The following is a 12,439-nucleotide window of genomic DNA, read 5'->3' as shown; positions in this document are numbered from 1 at the left end:
AGTTCGTCTGGGTGGGTAATTTTCATTTGCTCTTGACACATGTCCAGCCCATCTAAGCCTACCTATTTTTATGAAGGATATTACATCTCTACCATTTACTATTTTTTTATACTTCTCGTACAATTCGAAATTATATCGCCTTCTCCAAATACCATTCTCACAGAATGCGCCCATTATTCTTCTTAGTATCTTCCTTTCGAAGACGAGCATAAGATTTGCGTCTGTTTTGGAGATGGTCCATGTTTCTGACCCATATGTCAGCACTGGTAGGATGAGTGTTCTATATATTATTAGTTTGGTTTTCTGGCTTAAATTTCTGTTTTTTAGCTGCTTGCTTAGTCCAAAATAACATTTGTTTGCTAGCAGTACCCTCCGTTTTACTTCTTCAGATGTGTCATTATCGTTTGTTATGAGAGAACCCAAATATGTTAATTTATTTACTACCTCAAAATTATATTGGTCTATACTGAAGTTTTCTTCGGCGTTTCTAGCTCTATCTCTGTTATTTGGAATAGATGCTAACATTTTGGTTTTTTCCTCGTTTATTTTAAGGCCCATATTTTGTGCGGCTGTCAAGAAGGTGGAAGTCATCTCTTTAAGTCCTCGTGTAGTACGTGCGATCAAATCCAGATCGTCAGCGTAAGCCATAATCTGCGTTGATTTATTAAAGATTGTTCCCCTATTGTGTAACTCGGCATCTCTTATAGTTTTTAATCATAATCTAATAGATTTGTCAATATTTGATAAAACTACAGAGTAAGAAAAAAGTTAACATAACAAGGCAAGTTGACATAATGGATTGTTTAAGTCTTTTAAAGGAGATTTTGAACTCGCGAAAAGCAGCGACATAAATATTTGATATGAAAAGAAGGACAACTAAATGATTTATCTTGACCTCATTTTTCTAGACGACTATCATTTATTTAGACGTCAAAAAAATTAAATGTAAATTCTGGATTTACTCCATATTCAGGCGCATTTCAGTTTAATTTACGTGCACAAAAAAAGTTCGATTACTGCAGAATAAGTGTAGGATCATTTGACTAACTCTTCGTGCTGGTGCTAGTGACGAAGTCAAATATAAGGACAAAAAGTTTTTCAGTATCGGTACTCTCTATGTCCGGACAAAAAGCACCATAATGTAAGATAAGCCACAATTAAAGGTTAAAGTACGTTTATTGACGTTTCAATTTCCACTTCGGAAATCGAAGTGGAAATCGAATCGTCAATAAACGTACTTTAACCTTTAATTGTGGCTTATTCCCATTTAAATAGTAATTACTTTAAAATGCCACAAAAAAATAGCTTCAGAACAACATAATGTAAGAATTTATAAACTTCGACGGTATTGAGCTAGATAAATGGACGGCAAACGTAAAGGTAGGCCAAATGCCCTCACTCTCAGAGTTTAATTTTTTTTAATCACATACTTTGTATATGATTAAAAAATAAGACTCAGCGGAATTTTAACCCGCCACCTCCTTCCCCTTCTCCTTCCCCGACCAATAAAAACGTCATTTTTTCGTTTTTATTTGTTTAGGTAAGATGCAATCAATTTTAAAATTTCAAAATATTTAATTCTGGGTGTGAGGGCATTTTGCCTATCTTAACAGGGGGTACCTGGAGATGGATCATAATTCTAGATCGAATTGTAACTTTGAGATGATGTTGGATCAGTATTATAACTATCGCTGCAGCTTCAGTTGGATTATTGTAGTTTCACTGTGTGCTCATTGACGTTAATACGAAATAGTTGTGTTTGAGGTTCTTAACTACATTTAAAGACTTTATTTTAGCATTTAGGTTGTCATTTTTTTAACGGTATTTAATTTAAAAAAAAAATAATAAGAAAAATAATTTGTTGGCGTCATTTATTTGTCACTAATTTCTACCTTCAATACCGTGACGAAAAAGCTGACAAAAAGTAGATAATAAAATGCTTCTCGTTTACAATACTTAACGAAGACCACGTTGCTCAAGTCAGGGAGGGGTGGGTAGGGATGTAGATGATAAAGAAATATAGATTAACTATAGATGGATAAACGATAGAAATTATTTAGATAATTTATTTGACAAAGAAAAACAAGAAACACGGAATGCAGCTAAACTGCAAAACAAAATGAGCGCAAATTTCGCAACCATGACATTCTTCTTCGGCCTGGATTTCTTTTTCTTCTATTTTCCCTGCATTATATCATTAATTAATGCGTATTTCTTTTCTTGCATTAGGTATCTAAAATATTCAAGTTTTTTTCTTTTTAGAAATAGATCCAGATAAATGGGGTTTTAAATTTTTTGTCTTATGCAGTAGCTCTGGATGTGCGTATCGTATAGAATTATATACAGGACAAGAGAATGATCAGAAAACGAGACCTGCTTTTGAACCTGACCTCGGAGCAACTGCAAATGTTGTGGTGAGGTTGGTTAGAATTATTCCTAGGAATATGAGTCACAGGCTTTATTTTGACAATTATTACTTTTTCTAGCTTTCCTTGTATATCTTTTTAAACAAGGTTTTGGAACCGTAAGAAGGGATAGGATTCCAAATTGTAAGCTTCCGGATAAAAAGGCTATGAAAAATGAAGAAAGGGGAACTAGTGTAGAGTTTGTTGGTACTTGTGATGGTGTGAAAATAAGTAGCGTAGTGTGGAAAGATAACAAATTAGTGAGATAACAAAGAGATATGACAAGAAAGAAAAGAGAACAAAAGAAATAAAAGAATTGTCCATATCTTGTACAAGAATACAACCGTCATATGGGCGGTGTTGATTTGTTGGACAGCAATATGGGGCGAAATAAAATTATTCTAAGGAGTAAAAAATGGTATTTTAGAATATTTTACCATCTACTAGATCTAACCGTTGCTAACAGTTGGATTCTTTATAAGAATTCAGCTGAATATAGAACTGGCATGAAGCCTACAGTCACACATGCACTGTTTAGAACACAACTGACAGAAGCATTATGCAGGACAGGAGAGCGATCCCCATTGCAAAAAGGGGAAGACCTTCAGCAAGTGAAACTGAGGAGGCGCTAGAAATAAAGAAGAGAAAAGGCCCAGCACAGGTTATGCCAGTAAAGGATGTTCGAATGGATGAAATTCACCGTTAGGCTATATGGTCCGAAAAACAAATAAGGTCTATACACACAGTCTGGTGTAGCACTTTGCTTCACTAAAACGAAGAACTGTTTTAAAAATTTTCATTTTTCCTAAATATTATTTTAAGTATATCCTTATTTGCACAATGTTGTTTATAAACAACACATATTTTTCCAAAATAAAAAAAAATAGTTTTTTTTCAATTCAATTTTTTTTTATTATTTTTTCGCGCAAAAATAACGAAAATCCAGTTTGCAAACTTTTTTGTAACGAAAAATAAAAAATCATACAGTGAAGGGTTAACTCTAAAACGAAAAACACCCGAATATTTTAGATAGCTAATGCAAGGAAAGAAATATGCATTACTTAAAAATATATTGCAGGGAAAATTAGAAAAAAGAGGAGTCCAGGTCGTAGAAGAATGTCATGTTCAATGTTGCGACATTTGAGAAAGCAGTTTGACTGCACCACGAATGACCTCTTAGATCAACTCTAAATAAGATAAGGACACCCCTGATGATTTCCAATCTCCAATAGGAGTGGACCAACAAAAAGAAGACAACTTGGACTATATTGGGTGCTGTTTGTATATTTCGGTACTCTTCAGAACACGGCATGAATAACTACAATTGTAGTACACAAGGTACATTTTACTGTACTTTATTAAATTCGAAGGTCCATAATAAAGAATGATTATGGACTACCATCGCGATAAAATAGGAAAAAACAAGGTTAAATTATTTGTAGAAAGAAGCCGAAATATTAATTAGGTACAACTAGTAATACAGTAGTAATCGTAAACTTCTTCAATACTATTAATCACGCGTCTATTTTAATAAAGCGTTATTACAATTTCCATGTTTACTCTGCGTATTTTTTAGAAAGTTTAATTTTTGTGCATGAATAAGCAATAAAAGGTTTAAAGGATTAATATACGATGCTTACCTTTAACTTTTGTTTGACTTATTCATACATTAAGAGAGAATCACTACCGCAATATTTAACTGGATTAGTAATTAACTTCGGGACTTTAATTAAGTATATGAACCATCCATGTGTACCTGAGGTAATAAATTTATATCCCTAAAATATAAAGCTGCGCATTGGATTAAAACAGTATTCGGTTTATAACCTGACTGGGTAACTGCTGAAAATTTAACCAAATAGCGTGTGACAAAAATTTTAAGCAAAGAAAGAAGGATAGCCTAATGACTTTTGGTCATTATAAATATATTGTAAATAGTATAAATTGTTTTATAAAATGTATGTAAATTTTGGAAAACAAAAGTTCTTGTGGTAACATCTTCCAACTGATTATAGTCATAGTCTTTACATTTTTCTATCGATATGGCATTTATTTTTTCCTTGTTTTAATTTGTATATTGTCGTAAGCTTTTAAATATAAGCACCAAGCTTCTCGAAAAATTAAGTTTATATCTATGTATTTAAATGTTTATCACTACGTGTTGATATCGGTTATTGTTTTGGTGTTCACAATCCTTTTTAGTTTACCAGATGAGATATAACTTTTTCTCACTATTTTATATACTCTAGCACTATATATAGAATTTCTTATTAAAAACTCTTAATCTAAAATCTAAAACTAAAAATCTACGTAATGCCCAAGAACTGAATAAAAGTAGTTATAACATCGATCAGAAATGGAAAAATATAAAAGTAGCAATTATTAAAACAGCAAATGAAAACTTAAAACCAAAGAAAAGAAAACATAAAGACTGGATGACTAAAGAAATACTACTATTAATGAATCAAAAAAAATTATTCAAAACAAAAAATCCAATTAAATATAATGAAACTGATCGATTAATTAAAAAGAGAATAAAATAAGATAAGGAGAGAATGTTACATGAGCAGTGCCAAGAAATAGAAGAAATTGAGAAAAAATATAACTTTTTTAACATGCATAAAAGAATTAAAGAATTTACAGGAATGAGAAAAACACTTCAAACTAGGCAACTAAGAGATGAAAGTGGTGCACTTATAACAGATATAAACCAAAAACTGCAGAGATGGGCACAATATATAGCACAACTTTTTGAAGACAAAGGGAGAACAGAAGCACCAAAAGAATTTAAGGATAATACTGGGCCTGACATTATACGAGAAGAAATTGAATATGCAATGAAACAAGCTAAAGGTGGTAAATCTCCTGGGCCTGATGAAGTTCCTATCGAATTACTTAAAATTGTGAATACTGAATCTATTGATCTTCTTTTGGATCTATTCAATACCATATATAGAACAGGTATAATACCTAAAGAATGGCTCCAATCAACATTCATACTGCTACCCAAAAAAGCCAATGCAAAGGAGTGTAATGAACATCGCACCATAGCCTTAATGAGTCATGTCTTGAAATTGTTTTTAAAAGTAATTCACAATAGAATACACCATTCAAATAGGATTTAGGAAAGGACTGGGAACACGAGATACACTGTTTGCAGTAAGTGTTCTTTGGCAGAGATGCTAAGATATAAATCAGAAAGTATATGCCTGTTTCATTGATTTTGAGAAGGCATCTGACAGAGTGCAGCATAATCGGCCCAAAGAAATTTTATTAAATAAAAACATAGACAGTAGAGACATTAGAATCATATGTAACCTCTATTGGAACCAAACAGCAAAAGTGAAAGTTGAAAATGAACTGACCTAGGATATCCAGATTTGCCGTGGGGTCCGCCAAGGGTGTATTTTATCACTCTTGTTATTCAATTTATACAGTAAAGCCATCTCAGCATTAGCGCTTGCCGAGGTCAGTGAGGGCCTTATAATAAACGGTGAGCCACTTAATAACATAAGATATGCTGACGACACCGTCCTTCTGGCAGGAACACTAGAATAACTGCAACACCTTGCTGAACAACTAAATATATATTGCAACGATTATGGACTAAAAATAAATTTGAAGAAAACCAAGTTCATGGTATTTACAAAAGCACAAAACATCAAAGTTAAGCTAGTACTAGATAATGCAGAAATTGAACAAATATCTTCGTACAAATACCTTAGAGCATGGATCACAGAAGATACTGATCAGACAAAAGAAATAAGATGCCGCATTGAAATTGCACGGTCAACTTTTAATAGAATGAGAAAACTTTTTTGTAATCGCGATATCAATATATCGCTCCGAATAAGAATGCTTCGATGTTATATTTTCTCTACCCTTTTGTATGGGGTTGAAGCTTGGACACTTAAAAAATCCAACATTAAAAAACTAGAAGCATTCGAAATGTGGTGTTACCGACGTATTTTGAAAATATCATGGATGGATCACAAAACAAACGAACAAGTTCTCGAACAATGTTATTTTTTCTATTCCAATGCTCCTTGATGAATTTTATCTTTAATATTTCACACAGTGCCTCTGGTTTGTCGTTTATATTGTTGTTTATTTTTTGTTCTACTATATATCTACGTTATATTTCTTTATAGTTTTCCCCTTGTTGTTTGGTTTTGGATCTCTGGATGTAGGTGACATGTATTATGTCCTACTTCAACCTTTACTAATAGATAGTATATACTACACGCAGCTGTGCTCCAAACTTGCTGACGTGTTAGTTAATGAGGCAAATTAAATTAGTTTTTTACTCGACACAACTGTATAGACAGGTTTGACAGTTGAAATATATAGTATGAGATATTACAAAAACAAAATTTTATTTAAAAATTTGTTTATAAAAGGTATAATAATGAAAACCCTATCGGGCTTCATAACAGAACGTTTTTGGAATAACCATTCCATCATCAGTGCTATCTGGATGTATATGATTGAAATCACTAAATATGTGGATAAAAACCTTTTAAATATATTTTGATTAACTTTGAGTTACATCTTTGGTAATTAAAAACTATGATGTTAAAGTTACCAAAGGAATTAATTACACGGCTTCACTGGGGTTGCTAGTACTTAGACCAAGTGTCTGTGAGGACTTGTTAATTGCAACTGAAGAGAGTTTATTAGAAAATATTTGACTTTTGTTATAAAAGATTGGTAATAAAAGGCGTTATTGGCTCCTAAGTCTTCATTCAGTGCCTTATGGGCATTATAGTCCATAATATTATCAGGTTTATTAGTGGTCTCATCAATTTTCTGATCTTGATGCATCGTGGAGAGCAATACTACAGCCCGATATCTCTTGGGCACATGAGAACAAATAGTTATAATTTTATTATATCCAAAAATTCTCAAAGTCCTTACAACTTTCAAACTTTTCGCTTTCAGTACATTAAACAGTTTTACGGACATGAACCTCTATTCTATTATTGTTCATTACACAGTTCTATTTTATTTTTGTTAAGCATCAAAATTATTTGTAAAAATTCGTTTGTGACAAATATTTGCCATGATAAGAGTATATCGGATAGATCAATATTTTTTGACCCCTTGTACGAGTTACTTTAGATTATTCTTTTGACACATATAACAGTTTTTCTTACCAAAATAATATTTATCAGCTGAACTCATACACTCCCGTCCTCATAATTTTTTGTTGATCTATCTTCAGATTTGGGATGCGCGATGTTCATCGATGATAGAAAACATTTAAATATAGATTACTGCTTTTATTGGCTGTCAATTTATATAATGACATGTTTATTGAAGTTACCCGGTAAATTCCAGCAACGAAACAGGATAAAAGGAAAGCTTCTATCAAAACTGTTATTTTTACAAGATATTGATAAGCATTATTGAGGTTTATAATTTCAATATATTACTTATTTGTTTTTTTTTTCTAATAATTTGGTTGTGTTTAAGATATCTATCAAGGGATAATTTTTAATTGTTTAATATTAGGTTAAGGTTGCACAGTTACACTACGTTTTTCACATAGACACCATCTTTTTTTAATTGTTCAGTGTTTCTGTCTTACATCCAGTAAGTATAGAGGCGTCTCTTTTGGTGAGGAAGAGAGAGAGAGAGAGTGAAGAGTTGCAATGTGCCAGAGAGGGACAGATCGAACAATCGCAAGAGATCTTGTCGTCAATACGCGGAGCCGGTAAACTCGGTCTATGTTAATATATTCGTCTATGGTTTTTCAACAATTAAATCATGTTTATATAATACTTATTTAATTTATTATTTTCGCATTATTCAACATTTGTAAAAACATCGATGTTTTCTTTTCGATATATCGTTACATCGATACTCAACATCGATGTTTTTTACCGATGTCACATCCCTACTTCAGCTTCATCTTTTGAATTATCACTTTCCAGCGACGCTGCCGACGAAGTGATGTGATTCATCATCATCATCAGTGGCATTACAGCTCGTTATGAGCCAAAGCCTTCTTCAGAACAATCTTCCATTCGCCCCTGTCTCTGGCAACTCTTCTCCATGCTTTAACTCCGATGGATTTTAAATCATCCTCTATGTTATCTTGATACCTAAGTTTTGGTCTTCCTCTGGCTCGTCTTCTCACTGGTCCTCTTCGGTCGAAAATTTTTCTGATCGTTGCATCTTTATATCGCCTAATTACATGTCCTATCCATCGAAAGCGTGCTAATTTAATACATTTTACAACGTCAGGTTTCCCAAAACTTCTATATAACTCAAAGTTGTAGCGCCTACGCCACAAACCCTGTTCTTGGATTCCTCCATATATTTTCCTTAGAATTTTTCTCTCGAAACGTTTAAGCAATTCTTGGTCGTTCTGTGTAAGTGACCACGTTTCAGACCCGTATGTTAACACTGGCCTTATTAGTATTTTATATATGGAAACTTTAATTTTTCTGGGTAGTTTTGGGGCCATATGTTTCCTCAAGCCATAATAGCACTTATTGGCAAGCACTATTCTTCTTTTAATTTCTTCGCTGACATTGTTGTCTTTGATCAGCAGCGAGCCCAGGTAGGCGAAGGTGTCCACACCTTCCAGTTCCATATCATCAATTAATAGTCTAGGTATCTGGTTGCCTGATCTAGTACAATACATATGCTTGGTTTTTTGTGCGTTTATTTTTAATCCCATTCTAAGTGCAGACGCCCTTAGTGATCGAAATGCTTCGATCAGAGATTCTGTGGAACTAGCAATAATGTCTATGTCATCTGCATATCCGACCACTTATACAGATTTATTAAAGATGGTGTCATTCGTATTAATATGGCACTCTCGAATTACTTTTTCTAGTGCAAGGTTAAATAAGAGAAACGACAGTCCATCTCCCTGTCTCAGTCTATTTTTACAATGGAAGGGTCTGGAAAAGTCGTGTATTCTGACTACACTCTCTACTCCTGTGAGTGTAAGTTCCGTTAGTTGAACAAGATGAAGCGGCCTAGATGAAGTGATGTGATTACTAGGTATAAATTCGTCCGTATCTGCATTACTGTCTACGTCCGAGTTATAAAATTCTGGATCTTCTACTATAGCGCGCAATTCATTATCAGTTAAAGCCATCCTAAAATAAATGTCCTAATCTCAAATTCACGATTCAACTATTATTTGCTTGTTCAAAATAATTAGTCATAAAATTATATCAAACAAAATTTAAGTGAATAAAAATACTTAACGGTACAGTGGGGCATTTTGAGATTTTTACACAATGCCATCTATTAATTAGTAGCAAAACTACAACGCATATTCTTTGTCCTGGGGTTCACTGGAACCCAATAATACCACTTAAGGGTTAAAACTGTAAAATAAAATAAGGCAATTAATATAATCCAAGACTTCAGTTTGAATGAACTATACTATTATTTTATATACTGTTAAATATGAGTAAAGAGCATTATATTATAGTTAATGTATTTTACTTTTTATATTGCTATTTGCACTAATTTATTGTTTATGTTTGGAGTACATATATCTTTGTTCACTCACGATATACTGTAAATACTTTTGTTATATAAATTGGTAAATTGCTACTCACACATTCACCAAGTGATTTACAGAATGAATACCTTGAAACTAACAATTTGACTCTCATCTAAAGTACTTAATTGATTTACGAAGTTTTCTTTTGTGTTAATGCCGATGTGAAAATAATCTTTTACCTTGACCTTGAAGTAAATATGAACAAATGTTGATTGCTGTTTTCTGTGATGTGTGACTAATCTATGCACATACATTTTTATAGTAATTTTGTACTCATTTAACGGAAAAATAAATTACGCTAATTGATTATTGCAGCTAAATATACTGATAGAGTAAATTTGGTTTTACTAGGAATTTGACCTACTATTAGAGTATGCTCCATTAGAATTATTTTTTATTATATATTTTAGTGTCCATGTCGGTTGTTGATAATATTTATTTAATAGCCGCTTTACACCAACAATAAATTCATGAAGAAATTCATGAAGTCGCTTCAAGGTCAATTTTGACGTGTGTAAAACACAATTTGACATCCAATTTTGCCGTGAATAAATTCATGAATAAATTCGTGTAGAAATTGACGAAATATAACATGTCCTATTTTTCTCATTTATTTTCTACGCGAATTCAATGTGACCAACCTGTGTAGATTTGGCGCGGATTAAGGATAATAATTATTTTATTTTTGATTATTGAACTTTGCATCTTTTAAATTGTTTACTTTTCCCTTTCTTACATTTTTTTATTCAAATAATATTTATTTTATGCTTTGAGAATCATCATCTTTGGCTCTACAACCCTGTGTGGGTCTTGGCCTGTTCAAGAATTAGTCTCCATTTCCCCCTATCTTTCGCCCTGGCTTTCCAATTTCTGACCCCTAGATTCCTCAAGTCATCTTCGACTTGAGTTTTAAATCTAGATCTTGGCCTGCCTCTCTTTTTGATTCCTACTGGCTCTTGATATAATATCTGTCTTTGGCGGTCTCCAGTGTACATTCTTTCAAGGTGTCCTAGCCACCTTAGTCTATTAATTTTAATAGACTGGACGATGTTGCATTTTTCATAGCATTGATACAAGTCAAAATTGTAGCGCCTGAGCCATATCCCTCTTTCTTGTACTCCTCCGTATATGTGCCTAAGTATTCTTCTTTCAAAGCGGCCTAACAGTTCTTCCACGCTTTTTACCATAGTCTATGTCTCTGACACGTATGTCAGGACAGGTTTAATAAGAGATATTAGCATCTTGGTTTTTCTGCTAATTATGTGTGATGTTAAGAGCTGCTTTAGTCCAAAGTAAGCTCTGTTCGCCAGGTATATTCTTCTCTTAATTTCTACGCTTACTAGGTTGCTGTTATTTAATTGTGTTCCAAGATATATAAACTCCGAGACCCCTTCCAATGTGTGTGCTTCTGTCACCAGATCTTGTGGTGCCGCTATTTGTGTGCTGTTCGTGACCTTCATGTATTTTGTTTTGAATACGTTGACCTGCAGTCCCATTGTCTTCGCAACTTTTTTTAATATTTCAAAAGCCTGTATCAGGTCTCTTTTTGTCCGTGTTACTATGCCAATGCCATCTGTGTAGGCCAATATCTGTTGATCCGGCTCATTGATAATTTCGGCTTCCTTACTTTTTATTATGGTTATTCTAGGTTTAAATTCTTTTCTGTTGTGGTTCCCATTTTTATAAAATGTTCGCGCTTCGCTTTGTGAATTGAGCCTTTATAGTTCTTGTAGCTGGTTTTCTAAATGTCGTTTTTTCTTTTGTTTTAATATCATTTTCTTATACTCCTCTTGATTTTGTCTTGTCCTTCTGTTTTGGAGTTTCCCATACGCCTGATTCTTTTTTTGAGTTGCCTGTGCGCATTTCGCATCATACCATTCTGTCCCCTTCCTTTCTTGTTTCTTCTTTCCTAAAACTGTTGTTGCTACTTCTTTCAGGATATTTTCGCACTCATTTCAGTAATTATCTATGTTTTCAACAGTATTACTCATTTGGTCTTCTAGTTTTTCTTTAAGTTTGTGTTCAAATTTTCTAACTATGTCAAGGTTTCGTAGTCTGTCCACCTCGAATTTATCAGCTTTGCTTCCTTTACCTTTTTTTGTATTAGAGATTCGGGCCCTTAGTTTAGCCTGGACCAGGTAGTGATCGGAGTCAATGTTTGCTCCACGTCTGGTACGTACATTCATAACATAGCTGTAATGTCTTGCGTCCACAACAACATGGTCAATTTGATTGATTGTGTTACCGTCTGGGCAAACCCAAGTGCCTTTTTGTATATTTTTACGCTTAAAGCATGTGCTGGCTATCACCATATTCATTGAGGCCGCAAGGTGTATTAAGCGTGTTCCATTGTTGTTCCACTCATTATGGAGGCTATATTTTCCAATGGTGGGTAGGTAATCGTTTTCTTTTCCTATTTTGGCGTTGAAATCTCCAAGTACCTACTATTTTTATATCACTTCTAGGGCAGTTCTGTATTATTTCTTCCAGTTTTCGTAAAATT

The sequence above is a fragment of the Diabrotica undecimpunctata genome, chromosome 3 (assembly GCF_040954645.1).
Source record: "Diabrotica undecimpunctata isolate CICGRU chromosome 3, icDiaUnde3, whole genome shotgun sequence".
Taxonomy (NCBI): Eukaryota; Metazoa; Arthropoda; class Insecta; order Coleoptera; family Chrysomelidae; genus Diabrotica; species Diabrotica undecimpunctata.
Note: the sequence above shows the minus strand (reverse complement) of the source record.